Source organism: Podarcis cretensis, assembly GCF_951804945.1.
Source record: "Podarcis cretensis genome assembly, chromosome: 12".
Taxonomy (NCBI): Eukaryota; Metazoa; Chordata; class Lepidosauria; order Squamata; family Lacertidae; genus Podarcis; species Podarcis cretensis.
Window position 1 is genome coordinate 30,277,175 of NC_137181.1, and position 15,783 is coordinate 30,292,957.

General features: G+C 46.5%; 1 protein-coding gene across 3 annotated transcripts in view; it reads left to right on the plus strand.

Moving 5' to 3' along the window:
* The window catches only part of NXPH1 (neurexophilin 1), a 178,703-nt gene that overhangs the window by 2,225 nt on the left and 160,695 nt on the right, over positions 1-15,783 (plus strand). The gene's annotated exons all lie outside the window — the stretch shown is intronic.

Consider the following 15,783-nt stretch of genomic DNA (forward strand, 5'->3'; position numbering starts at 1 on the left):
AGCCTCCCTCCCTCCCGCTTTCTCTCTACCCCCGCCCCGCACACTAACTTGGGCTGGTTTGGGTGGAGGGCAGGAGAACCCCGAGCAAAGGCCTTGCGGCTCGCCTCACTTATTCACGAGTAGACCCACTGGGTCCAGCCCTACCGAGCCAAAGGGTGAGAGACTGTCTTGAGAGACTCCTTCCAGATTTCTCCCCTCGTCTCCGTCTCCCGTGGGGTGTGTTTTCCCATTTTTTATTCATTTGTTGGTGGACGGAGTGCGCGTTTTGGGTGACTGTGGGTTTGACGGAAGTTTGGCAACCTTACTGTAGGCGTGCGAGAAGGTGAGAAGATCAATTCAAGGACGTTGCCATAGCGTCTCTTGGAAAGCCTGACGAGCGGGGCTTGGCAGGGGTGGTTAGGAGAGAGAACTCCGGCAAAACTTTTTTCTTCCACGATCTACCAATTGGAGCTCCATCCGTTCATACGGGAGACCAAGCCGGCGGTCTAAAAAAAGAAGAAAAAAAAAGTCCAGTGTAGACAGCAAGGTGTAATACCCGGGGTCTCTCTCTGACACGCGCTAGAGCTAGTTCAAATCCGCGAGGGACCCTTCCTGCCCGATCATAAACTCTGTGAAGTGACAACGTGGGCTATGTCGTGGGTATCTCACCTCCTCTATCTGCCTAGCTCCTTGTGACCCCTGGGGGGGGGGTCAGTTGTTGCGCCCCAAGGTGTCTTCAGCTCTCCTCGGGGCAAGAGGGGAAGTTTTCGGTGGCGCCGGCGATCCAGGTGATGAGAGGAGGGGATCGCTCTCACGGTCACTGTAGTGCCAGCACACGCACACCCTTTAGGGGGCTTTTCCGTCATGCACAGGTGTCAACATCCAGGTATAGACACCACCTAGCACTTACCGCACCCCCCCCCCCCGGCCACGTAAAACCAAACCACCTAAATTCCACTGAATCAGTCCCGTGGCACAAACAGATGACCAGAGGGGACCTGGGATCTCCTCCTGGGATCCAGCTCACAACGATCCACAGATAAGCACAGAGACCGTCATCTGCTTTTTGAGCAAGGGGATCGAGAGTGATCGGCTTTCAGGTTGGAAAAAGGGTCTAGGATCAGGCAGGACGGGGAATAATGAAAAAGAAGCGCCTGGTGCTGGCTGAAAAAAATGGTGTGGTACTACACGCATACAAACCTTGAAAACCAACCGGGGCAACTCTTTTTTTTTTTTTTTTTACCCTCTCTGTAAGAAGCCTCTTCCTTGCGCTATTGGTCTGAGGTTGCAGCTCTTGGCCGCTGGAGGGCGCTGCGCGCCAGTCTCAGCCCCGCTCAGGACACCTTGGGGAGGAAGCAGGTGAACGCAGGGGCAGCCCTTGCAGACGAGAACAAGCGCTCTGGCGTGCCATCACCTGCTGTAACACTGCCTTCCCCCTACAAATAGACCGGAGCCACAGTTTAGAAGTCAAGAAGTCTTGGGGATTTATTTATTTTTAAGAAGAAGAACATTATTCTGGTTTCTATTCATTCAGATTCCGGCCCCCCCCATAGAGGTGAGGATGGAGGCCCCTCCAAGATCCGCAGAACAATGTCAAGAACTACCCCCCCCCATGTTATTTGGGGGCCAGCGACCTAGGAAGCCTTGACTGGCTATGCATCCTTGAAAGGGTCATTTGGTCACCTATGGGGGGGGGTGTTGTGTGCGCGCATGGCGCCATTGCACCGCTCTCTGATTTATTTATTTTTAAATAGGTGGGGGCCAGAGAACTCCAACACACGTAATCTCTCCCATCCAGGCGCAAGATCAATAAGCTGCGTGGTTCTCTCCCCCTCTTCCTCCTCCCGCCCTGGGTTTGTTGGCACTTTCCCACTCATGGCAACAACGGCGCGGGATTTATTCTAATGCGCGGCAGGCTGAAAACAAGCGCATTAATTCTCCTTTAATTGTAAACTGGGAGCATTTGAAAACCATTCAGTGTGCAAATTATGCTGATTCAATTACCGTTTAGTTACAGACTTCATTACCTGAATGCCTTCTCCCTCGCCCCCCCTCTCCCTCCCCACCCCCAACCAGGATTTGGCAAGCGGGGGAAAGAAGAAGAAGGGAAAGAAAGAGTTTTCAAAACAATGCGAAATGTGACTGAATGCAAATTGAAAATCAGCAACAGTTTAGGGCGGTTGTCAGCTGAGAGAGGGCTTCGTATAGGATTCCGCAGGCTGATCTACGACTTTATTTGCAAGTCCGTGGATAGTAGCCCGTTGATACTTGCTCTGCATATTCCTTGAGTTTTCTTAGGGACTAGCTATCCTGTGCTAAGCCTGATATTAGAAGGTTTTGCTTCTTCCTAGATGGATCTACAGGGTGGCGGGATAGGACCGCCTTGTAAGAACTGAAGCCAAATGGAGTGAGGGAGGCGAAAACGGAGAGATCCGTTTTCATGGAGAATCGGTTTACGCTTGGGACGTATAAACACAGCGTAGATGGAACAGGATCCCAAATCTGTGTTTCTGGGGGATTCGGGCGATAGGAATACTTTTTTCCCTTTTTTTTATAAAAAAGAATACGTTTACCTCTCAGTAGCAGGACGTGGGAGAAGCTAGTATGGATCTCACCGTTCCCCACCTCTGTCAACTGCGTTGCAACCACACTGCAGTCAGTCAGTGCAACGCCCGTGCTTTTGTATTTAATGTGGACAGGAATCCGGGCCACTCCGCCTGCTAACAGGAAAATGGCAAGAGGTCACCGCTGAAACAGACGGAACTCAAATGACTAGGAATGTGTGGACAGGCCTGGTGGATGATATGCATTCAGTTAAACCCAAGAATGCTTTTGTCGGTGACTCTCCGGATCGCTGCTGTCCTTTTTAGATTTTTTAAAGGGAATTCACGAAACGGCCCCCGTTCAACAAGCTTTAAGGGTTTTTTGGCCTACTCGCGATTCTCTCGATATCTACTTGGACGTATTTGGAGCTTAAAACATATTTCTGATTTCTTTACACAATTGGGCGATAGGAACCCCAAGAGTATGCTGAATAGCTGAGCTGTTTATCTTGGGGCCTCCCCCACCCCTTAAACCAATTTTCTTCCGATGGGTTTTTGGAGTCTACCCCCTCCCCCTAGTTTTAAAAATGCCAAAGAAATTATGCAGCAAACATGCCTGTATATGAACACAGACGGTCATATATATTGTGGTTGACCTTGACGCTTCCAGTGGTGGAAGAGAATGAGACGGATTATTGGAGCGCTGGAATAATTCCTAAACGGCAACTGGAGTCTGATGTCATTTCTGGACATTTTCCAGTAGAGTCCTAGAATGGAACTTGTGTGTGATGTATATAGTAGCTATAAATAGATGTATGCGCTCCATACCCTGATATGTGATAATATAATGTAGGTTCTATATACAGCTCACAGGTTAAGGTATAGAACGGTTTATAGAGAGACATTCAGAGAGAGCATGACAACACATCATATGCTATCTGTTTCATATATGAAATGCACACACATGTATCTATTTGCAATGTGTGGCTGTATAAAATGTGCCTGTACATCTACAATGCTATTTTCTCTGTCCTAGACACACTACTCGAAATTATACGTTTAAGCATCCTAGTATGTGGCACGTTTTTACTGGGAGAGAAATCCCTCTGACTTCACTGCGACTTGCCGTCATAGGACCGCAGGCTAAACTCAAGATTGCTTCCAAGCTGATTGTAAACTCTTTCATATCTATCCCAAACACAAAAAGCAAATTTCTGTGAAACCGGTTGGACTTTTTCATTCATATTATTGCTTTAAATCTGTGCGTTCGCATCGCTGATCTGCGTGGGATTTAAACCGGCGCGCTGGCTTGTGTGAACTGGGCTGTCGGCGATGTTTTGGTTTAGAGCGATCAATATGCTTCAGAAGCATTGTGTGTGTGTGTGGCAGCGTCTCCCCTCTTTTTTTTCTTCCTTGAAGGGGTGAGGGAGTAGGCAAAAGAAAGCGGAGACCATATCTGAGAACATTTCTCTCCGGGATAGGCTCCAAGTCTGGCCAAAGGTGCGGCGCTGTCCCTCCTATTTTGACACACGCCGGTCACTCCAGAAATCTTCTTGTTAAGAGCGGGTTAAAACAGCGAGATCGCTTCTCTTGCCAATGGCACAAGAATAACTTGCTTTCTGTACTACATATTTGGGACGGGAAGGCCCACTTTTTCGGAGAATTGCATGCAAATCCTTAAAGTACCGGGGCGTGCTTTTCCATCGCATATTTGGCACGGGGTGGCCTTAGGAGTCGGTTGACACAACACTTGTTTTGTTCTAGATGTCCAGTGTGGTCGTGTGAATGAACCGCGGATTTTTAAAAAAACGCTGATCGTGCCAAGCCACCCAAACCGACCTCTTCGCTCGATAAACCCCTGATCTCGCAAAGATTTCTCTCCAGAGCTAATTGTTCACAGGAAGGTGCGAAAGGACAGGTGGAAGTTGGGTGGGTGAGTGGAGGAAGACCATTTGATTTGTCCTTCATTTCCTCTCTCCTACATTTAGTTTAGGCCGTGTATCTACCACTCTCGAACCTTGAAGCAACGTACCCTGTCGGGGTAAACTGCATTTATTACTGTACTTAGGAGTGTGCGCGCGTGCGTCCGAGGCTGACTTACTCCACAGCTTGATTCAAAGCCCAATGAAGCCAGCGACACCCCTATTTCAGCTCCATGCTCAAATTTTGAGCTGCCATCCCCAACATGACTTGGCGGTAGCCAGTTTCGCTGTGTGTCCCACACCTTTGCTTGGAAGTAAGCCCTATGGACTTCAAGTGAAACTTCTGAGTAAGTGCGTTTAGCACCGCACCTATCATACATATTTAGGAACACCAAAACTCCGTTTAGCTCTCATGGTTGGACTCGAAGACCTCAAGGCCACCCAACGGGACGTCCATTCCAGAACCTGGTCTTTCCTGGGTGACGGATGGGTTTGCATAGGAGAGAGGCAGAGGGAGGGAGGAATGGAAAGAGAGGGGGGAGGGAGGAAGAGGTTTCTGATCCAGAATCATAAACTGGTGTAAGAAACGGGAGGAAATGTGCATTCTTGAAAACACTCGACTGTATTAGGTTATTGACTGTTCCACATCTCTGTATGAGACTCTCTCTCTCTCTCTCTCTCTCTCTCCTCTCTCTCTCTCTCTCTCTCTCTGTGTGTGTGTGTGTGTGTAACACTAGGCAGAATCGTGTACCTTCTTCTATATTAATTGCCAAGATTACCCATAACCTCAGGGTTTGAATGAAGTGTACATACGTATTCCTGATTCATGCCGTTTGGGGTGGCCTGTTGCTAAAGCCAGGTGCATGTTGTGCTGTGAGAGACAAGTCGAGGGCTGCTGGTGGTGTCACTCAGAATGCCTTAAGACTCGCGACTGCCTCTATTACCTGCTCCCCAGCTGCAGATTCTAGAGTTGGTGTCGCTCTGTTCAGTCTGGCCTCGATTGTGGTCATTTTTTTCTTCCTGGTAAACGTCAACCTAAGGGCGGAATGTGCCCATCCTTCCTCCTCCTTCCAAGCTAGGTAAGCATCTCCCTCAGACTGCAGGGAGACCATCCCCAACCAGGCAAGCATTGTCCTCCACTAACCATTCTTTACACGGGTTTTCAAAGGGTTTTTTTTTTGTTCTTTTCTTGGCGCTGAAAGCATTTGGCTATTACTGGCTTGTTTCCCCCGCTCTTTCTTCTTTTTGAAGCGATTTGCTGTACTTTGCAGGTGGAAAAAGAAAGATCAAAACAACTCGTGGCGCTGGTTGTATATTGGGCATCTCACACAACACGGTGGCATCAATTTGTTTTCATTTATTTGTGTTGGGAAGTTTGGGGAGAAAGAAAGAAAGAAAGAAAGAAAGAAAGAAAGAAAGAAAGAAAGGCGCAGCTTAAATTCTCTAGGAACAGAAATCTCCTAGGAAGACTCTGAGTTTGAACAATGTTGCAACAGGAGACAGGCATGCGTATGTAGAAAATGAGCTGTCTAGGAGTAAGGGTACATGGTGATTGTGTATTCCTACTTACACAACACGTGCACACAAGCTATTTAGACTCAACACATGCTGTAGGATACAGGTTGTCTTATATCTAAACTGATCAATATACTCTTTCTGTATCCTCTCAATGTCTTGTTTTTATACCAGGAAATCCATGTAAATTCTCACAGTCAACAGAACCACCCCAGCACGCTAACGCCGTCTCTTTTTGAGGATAAATTGGAGCATTTTCTTTGAGTTTTATTTCTTTGGGGTCTTATTTACGTCTTCTTATTCACCTTATTTCACCCCCTCTTCGGAATCAAGCGGTTTATCGTAAATATATATATATATATATATATATATATATATGGGTGGACCAACTTCCACCATCGCATAGGCCCACTGATTCCAACGGAGCCTATTCCTAAGTAAAACTCCAAGCGGCTCGAGCCTTGATAGGGTTACTTGGTGGAACCAAGCCCCACGGTGTTCGGTGTGGGACTTACTCCCGAATTAGTTCCCGGGATACTGCAGCCGAAGACCAGCCGATGTTATCTCTGTTCACACCCACCTTTTAAAAATGGGGCGTAGGGGCGGAAGGGTAGTTTTCCAGGTGTGTTAACATCGCCTCTTTCTCTTCTAAATCAGCACAGACTCGGGTACCTGAAGGAGCACTGAGGCGAGCTGGGCTAGCCCCCCTCTCCATCCCGCCCCCCCCAACCATTTTGAATGTTCAGAGAGGGGTCCCTACTTCTACAGAGACAGCAGCTCTCCATTTGAGTGATTAGCTAAATCTTCCGAGCTAGGAGTAATGCTCATTTCAGCCCTTGTGTAGCCCGCCTTGCCTCTAGACTGAATAATAATAATAATAATAATAATAATAATAATAGAAAAGCCATTTTCCTTATTAGCGATTGCAGTCAGAGGCTAAGCAGGTTAGTCACCCCCTTGCTGGGAATCGCCGATTTCGCAAGCTCTGTCCCCCACCCCGTTTAGGATCTCTTGTCCCGTCCTTCCTTCCTCCTAGTAGTAGTTTGGGCGAAGCTCGCCGGGTGATTTGCCAGCCAGTTTAACTCACAACCGGCTCTTGTAAGTCAGCATTTAAAGCACCCCCCTGGGTGCTTGGTAAATAGGACTTGAGCCATTTTTTATGCGGCAGATTGACATGTTGACGACTCTGCTTGGAGGAAGCTTCTTCCTCCTCGCTCCCCCCGCTTTTTTTTTTTTTTTTGCAAAAGCTTGGCAAGCACTTCATCAAGGATAAAAAGGTTCTGCCGTAAGGATGTCACTCAATTTATTGTGAAAGTCGAATGAATTACGTTTAATGAAAGTGCTCCCCCGATGAATATTACCAGCCATTTCCTGAGTTGGCTCTGTCAGATTGATGGGAGGAAATGCCAGGCGGCCTCCCTGCCGCCACTACCACCAAGATCTCCAGCCTCAATGACGGACGCGAGCTAATCGAGGGCTGCTGCTGCTGCTATTACGCATAGGATCGAGAGGGCGGAGGATTCCCAATACGATGCGCAAGTTAACAAGGCGACGTTCCATTTCGCCTCCATTAGAGCTTCGATCCTGCCCATCGTCAGCCGTTGCACCAACTTCCGTGGGACTGTTTTGCTTCTGGGTGAATATATGAGGTTGTGGAAATGCTATGCTTGCTGACACTTCCAGCCAGCCAGCCAACCCAATCTATAAACCGGAATTTGGCACCTCCCCTCTCCAATTTATATTTTTTTTGAGAAGTTCTACCGAAGACATTTGGCAGGTTCAGAGTACACAGTGGCACTGGCTTCCCGATAAACTTAGCCTGTATGCAGCGTTGCCTGGCTCAAGTACGCAAGGTGGGAAGGCACGGTCTATGTGAGAGCGGAGTAAACACAGCCAGTCTCTCCCTTAAAGGGGAAGAACTGGAGGGTTTGAATGTGTGACTGGCTTCCCCAGAAGTTCTCCAGCGTTGGCGTCTTATCTCACTAAGCACTGCAAAAGGCCCATCCACATATAAATCGCCCGAACACATTCATTTAATCGGAGCGAGCTCCCATAGTGTTAAGTGGGCTATTCTCAAACCATGGGACTTGCTCCCGTGTAAATGCGGAGAAAATCGAGCTTGCACATCCCATTGACTTCACAATGGTTGGCAGCTAGACTGCATTGGTCCTGGTCGTTCTGGCTTGTAGTTACTGGGAATAGAGCTCCAAGCCAGTGCATTTAAGATGGAGATGATTGTCCTATTGGCTTCTATGGACTTTTCTCTCTCAAACATTCCCTCCCCTGATATGAGGTCCCTTCACTCCTTTTCCTTGAATGTAGCCCTCCCACTTCAACAAGGTTTGAAGCCCAAATTGCGTCAACTTATCCGAGTTGTGAATAAGACCAAATATTCCTTTGGGATTTCAGACTCCCGCGCACGTTTTATGAGCTGCAGTAGCGTTTGCATTAGTTCAATCGCTGGCCGCAGTCTGATCTTAATCGAAGAGGATCTATCCTGCCATTCTAAAGGCAGCAGGGTCACGGTGCTGTTAGGTAGGGCTGTTGATGCCGGAAGTTCCGGGTTCGGTCTCAGAAGTTCAGAATTACACTTTGTAGATTGGTTCTTAGTCTTGGGGTACCAAGGCGCTCCTCCATCCAAAACACTTCCAATTGAAATTAAATCTGCGATCCTACCCACACTTAGGAGTGAGTCCCATTGTAGACTGTTGGATTTACTTCTGAGTAAACTTGCACAGAATTGGGCGGCACAGGTCTTAAAACATGCTAGTTTTCCTGGGCCTATTTCAATTTTGTCTGATGTATGCGGGCACTGAGTGTCAATACTTTTCTTTCATAGAAGTGTTTTCAGCACTGTAGCCTTCTTAGACATAGAAACACCCCAGTCCTACTTAAGTTAAAAGCCTAGGTTTGTTGCTTTACTTGGAAGTAAGTTCTGCTGAAATCCACGCACTTGCTTTCAACTATGCATAATCTGTTAATGAGGTTAAACCGGGCATTGCTGCTTTGGTTTGTTGCTTTGGTAGCAATAGTTTAGGGTGAAATCTTGAGTACCCTTATTCGGAGCTGTGATGAATAATGCCCAAAGGTTTTGCTTCCTCGCAACACACGAACACCCCAAGCCTAAATCAATTTACTTGGAAGTAAGTCCTATTGTAACCAAGGGAATTTACTTCCATTTGAAGAAGTTAGGCTTCGGATAACTGCGTGCTTCTGAAAATCAAGTTCCACTGGAACTTTTTCACTGAGGCTCCATGCAAGTTATGTGTTCAAACGATTGTTGTGTTAGATTCCATCACCACAAAAGGGAAGAAAACGAAGGAAGGAAGGAAGGAAGGAAGGAAGGGAGGGAGGGAGGGATGGGAAGGAGAAGTCCTAGCAGGGATCCATTCTAGTATTATAGTTCAGCCAGCTGCTCGAACTGGGATTTCCAGTATCCTCAGTGTCAAAGCTTAGAGAGAGGCTGTTCCTTTTTCTGTCCCAACCTTTCGGGGTTTCCCAAGATCTTAAGTGAGGCAGAAAAAGGTATCCACTCTCCGAAGTGACACCCGCTTAGACTTAACATGCTGAGAGTTACTAGTACAGAAGTCTGCCCTCTCCCCACCTCTCCTTCTCTTTCCCAAAGGGGCTGGCTCAAACCACAACCCTCTTAAGAGCGGCACACAAAACTTCAAAGCCAAATAAGCTACTCTGCTTTTTACCAGATGGGGGAGTGTCGAACGCAAGGGTAGTCAATGGTGCCGTGTAAATCACAGTTCTTTGTTAGGAACACCTGACGACAGAACCCAGGAACCAATGGATGATTCTTAAACGGAACGTATCATTCTTTACTCATAGTATTAAAGAGATCAGCTAAGCAACCACTGCTGTTCATTCCAAGTCTTTCTTTACTCTTCTTACTCTTTATTTTCTGCCCTTTATTGAGCGAGAGGAATAGCTTTCGCCAATCTTTATATCTCTTTTTTTCTTTCTTTCTCATATAACCTAATATTCAGAACCAACTCTTTTTTCCAGACCTGTACAAACTATTTGTTCAGATAGTGGGCTTAAATATATGTTCTTCAGGTTTATTGCTGTGCGTGTGCCTTCAGAACTTGTCTCGAGAAGACTTTCCACTGAAACTCTGAACTCTTTTGACTGCTCGAAGATAAATGTATGTTGCCTTCTCATCTATAAAGAGCGAACACCTTATCCGCAGAGGAACGCCTCTTTTTAAATGTTCAATTTTTTGTAGTCTTGGGTAGGTTTCCACAAAAGGCGATTTCCTTTACTCAGCGTCACTTCAGAGTTACAAAACAGGTGTCTCATGTGTACGCAAGCTTTTGAGTTGTGCAGATCTCTTCGTCATTTCTTACAAACACCTAGCTCGGAGTAACCTGGCAGGTTGACAGCTCTTGTACTAAAATTATGTGGGTTTTGTGTTTTATTGGCTTTTTAAAAAACCTGTTCTAGGTTTTAGTCACCAACACTATATCAAAGGTAGACTCTTTGCTATGTATATCTTTAGCCAGTCAGTTCCAGTCATTTATGCTGTATTAGCATGCCAAGTTTTCAGGCAGAGATGAAAATGGATATTTCTCTTAGCACCTGGGAGGGACAAGAGAAGTCACCCTATAGGTTTGAAATATAGTATATTTTCCTTAGTTTTGCTACAATGGCAACTTCTTATCTTTCCTTATATTCAGATTATGTTAAAGCAGTTGGGGCAGAGCTTTAAAAAAATTGTCTTAAGGTGGTAGAGCAATGGTTGCCATTGTTCAGAAGTTCAGAAAGTCCGTTCTCCTGCTCCTAGCCACACCGCTGGTCCGGTGTACCTCGTCTCCTTTTTGCTTTTCTGATGGAACTAAGCAACAATGCTCACAGAAAGGCTATTTTCAGGACCTTGGAGAGCTCCACGCGCAACACAGCTCCACACGAGCTCGTTTCATCTTTAGGACCCTGGATAGCATCTAACAGTTCTTGAACGGCCACAGTAGTGACCTACCCATTCAAGCTCTCCCTCAGCGACATTTGCGGTAGAGACCTTTGCAGTAACCTTCCATGTTCATGGCGCTTTCTAGCTCACCGCGTAGTAACTCCAGGCGAGTTAACAAAGCAGCCCTCCAGCGCCCGATCTCTCGCTTCGGAAACAAAGAAGGCGAATAACTGAGATTGAAGTCTCATTAACGATCGATGCTATTTTATGTGAAGCGAATGGAATAATAATAATAATAATAATAATAATAATAATAATAATAATAATACCTTAATACCTTAAGGAAGCTTCGCCCCCCCCCCACGCTAACAGAAACCCTTCCTTTTTTGAACGTCTTTTGGGCATCAGAGCAGGATTTTCTCTCTAAATAAGGGAGATAGCTGGATGCCTGCAGCCTCCACCCACCATTTGGTAATGGCACTTCTCAGTTTAAGTTAGGTATCTTTCCAGAACCAAAAGGGAGACTGTAATTCACACGTAATGGAAGAGAAAACCCTCTGGGGAACAGGATTTGTGCATTTGCTTTTCCCTGACTAACCGGCTCCTTTTAAAAGCAGATGGGTGAGAAACAAGGTTGACTACTTGCTATGAAAAGCGCCTCCGTTGAAAGGATCCGGCGCGAATAGAAAGGGGGGGGGGACTTAATATTTATTATGGACTGGAGGACAGCGTCACACTGTTAGGAATGGTGAGAAGTGTAGGTTCCTTTTATCTTCTTTATGTTTTGACATATTTTTAACAAAAAAACTTTAATACGTTGAAAAAATTCACCGGGAAGTTTATTGACAGTGAAATATTCACCGAAGTCTACACACACACACACACACACACACACACACACAGTATTCGATCACTTGCACCAACGAAAGTCAATGAGTGACCCTCCTGGTGACCTCTTCCTAAGCCAACCTGTCTCTTGACCCAGTCCTTAATAACAGCTGTTAATAAATTAATTATCCCACCCCAGCATTTAAAAAACACAAACAAACAAACAAACAGGAATGCAAGAACTCTCATTTGATTCTTAGCCAAGCCCTTGGGATTGTGCCATAAGGATACTATTTGTAATGGGCTAGCCATACTGATCGGCGCAAACAAACCAACCAACCCCGAGCCCATTTATGTGTTTGCCCAATTAACTTAAACATAAGCGATAGTTTTTTTGGCGTTCCTACGAGCTTCGCCTTCCCCGGTTAAGTAAGAGATAATCATTGACTTTGCCCCTCGATGGCATAAATCCCCACTTAATATTGACAGAGCTGTCCCCCAGGGTTTTGCTCGCGGAGAAGCGGTTGTCGATAAAACACAGGAAAGTTGACAAGGAAGGTGTAACTGGATGAGTGATGGGAAGCCTTACAAGAAAGAGCGGTGGTGGGAGTAGATTGGGCCGCGCTTTAAATCAGGCTTATTCAAAGACCCACGAAGAATACGTAGGAGAGGTTTTTTTTTGGGGGGGGGGGGGTAGCGCGGAGGCAGGCGAAGCTGGCGCCGAGTGTCTGCTTAAACACTTTAGCACCTTGCTGATTCATGGATCCGGGAGGTGAAGGAACAGCTGGGGACGCAGCCTGGATGCTCAAGGCCTGTGTCTCCGCCGTCGACTCTGGGTACATCTCTATCTTTGAAACGGGGAGAACAGCGGCTTCCGTAGCCCAGATGGCTGTCGTGAGGCTCAACGCCTCGAAAGTCGCCACGCGGTTTACTGATTGATTCAGTAAGATTTTTATGTACTTTTTATTCCTTTTTATATATTAAAAATGTTTTATCCTCCTATCCCTCCTCCCCCAAACCCAGGGTGTTTTACATTACAGGATCTGTATGTCAGGCCTGCGAACTTGAATAAAATATTGGGGCGGCGGGGGGGGGGGGAGTAAGTGTCGCCCCGCATAATGGTTCACAAGAAAGGGCTCACCATTTGAATGTCAATGCCCATCAACTTTTTTTGTGGGGGGAGGCCCCCTCAAATATTTTATGGAGGGGGCCAAAGGGACCACGGCCCCTGGGAGTTGGCTCCTATGTGTAACGTTCTCTTCACAACAACTCTGCGAGGCAGGTTAGGTTGAGGCACAAGCTAACTCAGGGAGCTACAGGGCCGAGAGGGCTTTAAACTGCGGTGGGTCTGCTTGGGTCTGGTTCGACCTCCTGACCCCCAGCTGACTGTGATTCCACTAGTTTTAATCATGACCACTAGTTTTAATGCGCATCATTTTAGATACCAAGAGCATACATAGCCTATGCGAAGACATTGGTCTTGACCTGTCCTTATAGATTTGCAACACAATGGATGGGGGCGAAGGTAAGATCTGAACCGGGCTCTTCTGCGCGCTTTATCTAGCGAACCAAACCCCTCTGCCCTCGCCATCAATCTTCTGTTTGCCTTAGTACTCAAAGCGCCAGTCCCCCCCCCCCCGCTGCTATTATCTGCGGAGAGACTTGGCGTCGCCAGTTAAGTCTCCATCCTCTCCTCCGGTCCTTTCTCCCCCCGGAAGGCAGTTAGCTTTGCCTTGTCGCGTTATCTGCTGGCAGGTTCTGGATCCACTCATAGATTGTCTTTCTCGTTGATGAGGCCTGTCACTTAACCGGGGGGGGGGCGGGAAGAGCTTTCTTCAATTGCTCCACTGCAGGCTGGTTGCCCACTTCTTATTAGCAGCGTGCGCTAGATGGTTGGCTAAGCCCTCCACGCACAAAGGCGACCCCCGCCGCCGCCAGCCCGTCGTTTGCATATGTGTAAAAGGGCAGAAAACAATGAGAGGCTGCTGCATCGCTCGCGTTGGAGTCCTCTGCATCAAATGGCAAAGCCGTTTGGCCCCTCCATATTCCAGGCTCAATGAATTGCAACGATTATTGAAGAACAAAAGCTCGGGCGACTCGCCTTCCCCGCTTCTTTTCCTGCTGAACTTTAAAAGTCATTCTAATGCAAATATTTCTGCATTATTCCGCCTGCCTGTTTCCCTAAAAGCTCGCTTGGGGAGGGGAGGAATCTTGGACTCCGTTCTTCATTTGAACAGCACATCCGCTGTGAAATAGATAGCCAGACCTCACTGGCACAGGAAGCACATTTCTTGGGGAGGTGGCGGTGGCAGTGGGAGTTGTTTGGTGGACCTGCAATTTAAGACAGGAACTCAAACTTTCTAGCGGATAAGCTGCATGGGCTTGAAAAGAAACTCTTCATTGCGCTGAATCTGTATCCAAAGGTAAATGGAAATTAGGATAGGGGTTCTGGATTACTTTTGGCAAGAGGTGTATCTCCTTTTCAATCAGCTGCTGTGTTTTGGGTTCTGCTGTTAAGTTTCTGTTAATTTTATATTGACCATCTCTTTCTATGGAAGCACCATTGGATCTTTATTTCCAAGGGGGAATCTGGGCCAAGCGCCTGGGGAAGCCTCTGCCCCTTCCCAAAGATCCTAGGCCTTTTCCTTTAGGCACAAGGGCTGAGCGGTGAGTGCTGTTGCACTCAGGTTTTCTTGCAGGCTTCTCAAAGGAATCTGTCTGGCCACTGTGAGAACAGGATGCTGGATTAGACGGGTTATTGATCTGATCCAGCACAGGCTCTTCTTACAACCACATATTAATCTATCCCAGGGCATGGTCTGGAGATAAATCTGTACCTGACCAGATGCTTAGTTCTGGAGTGGGTGGCAATTTGCCTGGATTCTTGTATGCAGCAAGGTGAGAGATGGCAGCCGTGATAATAGTCCTCCCTAATATGGCTTGTATTCAGTGCCGAATTTACGTATAAGCTAAATAAGCTATAGCTTGGGGCCCCACTCTCTTGGGGCCCCCCAAAAAAATTAAAGAAAAAAACACCCAGATGTACATTTCTAAAATATAAGATAAAAAACAAATAAAATAAAACCTACATACAGCAACAGTGTTTTGTGTTGTGTAGGCTCCTATGAGATGTAAGTCATGGGCCCCACCTGCTAGCCTGCTCCCTAAAACATCACTGGTTTGCTCATTTCTATATATAGGGTGCCTACATTCTGCATGGACTGGTTGCATGGCAACATGGGCAAATGGCTTTAGATACCTATTAGGTCCATACAGTACCATATAGTGTATATTCCACACACAAAAACAGTGGCAACTTGTTGTTGACAAAGGACAGCTGGACATATAAAGGGCCCCATTACCTTCAGTAGCTTAGGGGCTCCTCAAACCTAAATCCGGCCCTGCTTGTATTCAATGCTGGTCATAGTCAGAGCAGACCCATTGAAATTAGTGAACAACTAACAAATTAATTCCCAAAGGTTTACTCAGCTTATAGCTTAGTTGGATACAACCCTGTGGAACACCTTCCTCTCCAAATAAGATTTGGAGTTTTCACCAGGGCTTTTGGTTGAATATTTATCTCCTCTGCACTTGGCATTTTTATTTGAACTTGATGCTGGGGATTGTTTGATGCAGGTTTTAACCATGTAGTATGATATTCATTTCAGAGGATTTTAGAAGCATAGAATTGTAGAGTTGGAAGGCACCTGAGGATCATCTAGTCCAACCTCCTACAATGTGGGAATATACAGCTGTCCCATATGGGGGTCGAACCTGCAACCTTGGTGTCATCAGCACTATGCTCCAACTTCAGAATGTTTTGATTGTTGCAAAAACTGTGGAAAAAACTTGTTGGGGAGGCGTATTGCCTGAAAACCTAAGAAATACTAAATAAGACAAGATGATGCAGCCACTTTGCTGAAGTCCAGCAGATCTGAGTTTGGATGGGAGACCATTAGGGAAGTCAGTGTATATTGCCTTTGATGGCCTTTGGAGTTTAAAAACATCAGAAAAACCAAAGCTGTGCTCTGAAATGGAATCTCTTTTACCACTCCTTGCTAAAATGAAACAGCAGTATAGT